Source organism: Poecilia reticulata, linkage group LG19, assembly GCF_000633615.1.
Source record: "Poecilia reticulata strain Guanapo linkage group LG19, Guppy_female_1.0+MT, whole genome shotgun sequence".
Lineage (NCBI taxonomy): Eukaryota > Metazoa > Chordata > Actinopteri > Cyprinodontiformes > Poeciliidae > Poecilia > Poecilia reticulata.
The window spans coordinates 1,867,877-1,871,345 of record NC_024349.1 but is presented as its reverse complement, the minus strand read 5'-3'; the positions used below and the strand labels follow the sequence as shown (position 1 = coordinate 1,871,345).

Sequence of the window (3,469 nt, the reverse complement as noted above, 5' to 3'; positions counted from 1 at the left end):
AGTTTCTCCTTAATGCTATGTTGCTGTAGCATTTAGCATGAGTTTCTCCTTAATGCTATGTTTCTGTAGCATTTAGCACGAGTTTCTCCCTAACCAGGACCGGCCCACATCACCCTGTTTGGCTCCCAGTATGTCTGAGGGTTTATTTTAAGATTCTTTTACTGGTTTTTAAAAGTCTTAATGGTCTTTCACCATCTTACCCTGCAGAGCGGCTGTTACCTTATGAACCTCTGCGGGCCGGAGGTCCTCTGGTACCGGACTATTAACAGGTCCCAGAATCAGAACTCACACTGATGGTGAGGCTTGTTTCCAGTATCATGGCCCAGTTTGTGGAGCGATGTGCCAGAGAACCTGAGCTGTTTAACAGATCGAGACCCGACGTTTAGCTGTACTTCTCTCCATGTGGGCTTGGAGGGTAACTGTTTGTTTTTGTTAGTTTTTATTGATCTGTGCAGCATTTGAGCTGCTTTTAGTATGAAGGGTGCTTTATAAATGTGATTGATTGATTGAAACACTTAATTGATTCAGCGCTTTAGCGTTAGTTTCTCTTTAATGCCGTGTCGCTATGGTGTTTATTATTAGTTTCCACTAAGCACCGTGTTGATGTAGCGCTTTAGCGTTAGCAGAGCTAATGTTTATGATGGTGCTTTACGGTTAGCACAGTTTAACTAGCGATGCTCACCACTGGATAAGTTGTGGTCCTGGTTTAACAAACTGAACTTGTCTGTTAGCTGTTAGCGTTGCCATTAGCCTGACTGCAGGGGGCCCGGCTGCCCCCTCTCACTGTACCTGCCACTGTTCATTAGCTGCAGTGCAGCACCAGGCGGCAGCAGGGCCCCGGGCTGGGGGGGGGCTAGCAGAGCTAACCCCGCACCTGTGCAGCGGGGCTGGGGCTCGGGTCCTGGGAGGGCCGCTACAGGCGGCTCCATGCTGGGGATGGAGCGGCGCTGGTGGGGATGGGAGGGAAGTTGGGGGTTTGAGGCCGGGTTGCTAATGAGGAGCCTGGCACCATGCCTGAAGGGCGTCATTAGTGCCAGGACCGAGATCTGGGTCAGGACGTGGGGAAGAAGTTCAACCGCCTCGATTTCATTTAGAGCCGCTCGTCCTCGATGACCACAGGCTCATTATTGTTCAAGTTCTGTGGAAAAAACCTTTAGAAATTAACTTTACTGCCAAATATTATGTTCAAAACTCCAATTTATCAAATTCATAATAGATCCGTCCTGGTTTTATGTTACTGTAATTTAGAAAATTTAAATAAATATCACTTTTATACAGCCAAAAACTATTCATACCACTAACAGATTTAAATATAATTTATATTTAATCAACTTTCAACACAAAATGTGATAAAGCAACGTAAAAAATAACCTATCAGTTTGTTTTCATTTTATTAAACATCTGCATTTATTAGCACTGCATCCATTAAATCCTCCATGTTTCTGAGCAGCTTTTTTCCACTTACGAGCTTCAGGTGTTTGAAGATCTAATATTTGTCTCTCCATCAGATTAAAGTTCAGGCTTTGACTGGGCCACTAATCAGAAACATGTTGGTAAAATTAAAAGATTGCTTTAAATATGCTGGAGGTTATGGAAATATGCCTGTAATGTCCTGCATGTTACTAATTTACGTCTCTTTTTCTGAAATCTCTGCAGCTTCGTTAGAGATTATCGGAACCGGCCGATTTCTCCAGGATCGGTTCTGATAGTTAATTAGAAAAATATGAACTAAAAGCATCAAAACTCAAATCATCGTCAGGTTGAATCAACCAGGTTCGCTAAAAATCCTGCAAACATTGGAGATATTCCTGTAACGTCTTCATCAAACTACTGAAAATAAAGAATCAGCAGCTCATCTCCAGCAAACTGAGCTGATTTCTGCGTCTCTAAACCTTTAAAATGCTTTTAGTGGTTGAATTAGTTTGAGTTCTTCCTGGGAGTGAAGCCGTCGGCTGCCGCCTGCAGTGAACTTTTACTTTGCCTCTTTCTTCAGGCCATTTGGAGATGAAAGCTTTCAAGTTTAGCCTCCATTTTAAACTCAATAAATTAAAGCAACAGAACTTAACTCGTGCTAAACTTTGGGGATAAATCCCAGGAGTGATGCTGCGGGACGGCGGCCCGATTCCCCCAGCCGTCCGATTGTGCGCCTCGGGGCGCTGACCTGCTCATAATGGAGGCTAACAGCTGCAGCTACGAGCCGATCAATAAAAATCATTTTTTATCCCCGCCGCCGCCGCCTCGTATCCAAACCCTGCGGTCTTGTTTTAAGCTTTTAGGATCAAACCGACCCGACCGCTTGGACACTAAAAGCTTTGACGGAAACATGCGAGCGCAAACCGCGGCGCGTTTTCTGCATGAGGGGAAATAAAACCGGAGGTGAAACGAGTTACCTGAGGAGACGGATCAGCTGATTTCCTCTGCAGAAGCTTTTAAAGGACGGAGAGACGATTAAAATCAGGAAACAGCAACAATATTCAGCCAAACATTTAATGCTCATCCTCATAAAATATCATTATAGCTTTTATTTTAGCTTTATTTTTAGTTTTTTTATCATATTGTGTGTTCACTGCAAAAAACACAAAATCTTATTAAGTATTTTTTATGTAGTTTTTGGTGAAAATATATGAAAATAAAACAAATCAAACAACTTTTCTTCACTAAATAAGAGCCAAGTTAATTACATTTACAGATTATTTAACTTATGACAGGAAAAATGTTCTTTCTGTGAGTGAAATAAACTTTAACTTTTTTAAATCAGTAATAAGGAATTATTTAGTGAAAACAAACTGAAAAGTTGCTTTTGATTTAGTTTAATTTTAAGATGTCGGCACTGAAATCTAGACCAAAAATAGATTTAGGTTTTTTTTAGTGCAGCTAAATCAGCTTAAATGAATCTGAAATATGTATTTTTATATGAAATAATCTGCCAGTGGAACTAGAATTTTATAATTACTAACTTAAAAAAAGCTCCTCGTCTTGCTGGTAAATCAGTTTTGCTTTTTTTAAAGTGCTCTGAGATATTTTACTCAAAACAAGACAAAAATACTTGCAAATAGTTTTGGCAGTGATGTTCTACCAGATTTCTATGGCTAAAGTTTTTATCTCACCTATAGATAAAGTTCAGTAAATTCCAATTAGTAAATCAGTTACATTTTGTCAAAATTCAACCAAAAACAGCTAAAAAATGAAGTTAATGATTAAAAACATGGATCCAGAGTTCAGCAGAGGAAATCAGGCCTTTTGGGTTAAAGTTGGATCGGAGACGGTTCGGTTCGTACCTGGACTCGTCCTGATGAGGCTGTGTGTCCCGTCTCTGCAGCAGCAGCAGCAGCAGCAGCAGCAGCAGCAGGGCGGCGCGTCCCGCTCAAATGGGAGCAGCAGCAGCAGCGCTGGGATTTATATTGACTGGGAGCTCTGCCCTCAGGCGCTACAATGCAGCGGGGGCAAGAGCTGCAGCAGAGGGACAAGC

General features: G+C 41.7%; 1 protein-coding gene across 6 annotated transcripts in view; it reads right to left on the bottom strand.

Annotated features, from left to right (window-relative positions):
- The window catches only part of prr35 (proline rich 35), a 13,764-nt gene that overhangs the window by 4,462 nt on the left and 5,833 nt on the right, over window positions 1-3,469 (bottom strand). The window contains exons 1-2 of one of the 6 annotated variants that reach the window (XM_008436378.2): window positions 3,279-3,444; window positions 2,391-2,426 (exon numbers count right to left, since the gene is read on the bottom strand). The exons of 3 other annotated variants lie outside the window; for them this stretch is intronic. The gene's annotated coding sequence lies outside the window, so the exon portion shown is untranslated. Of the gene's footprint in view, window positions 1-2,390; window positions 2,564-3,278; window positions 3,445-3,469 lie in introns of those variants that run through there. 2 more of the 6 variants (XM_008436377.2, XM_017310813.1) reach the window with 2 other exon arrangements.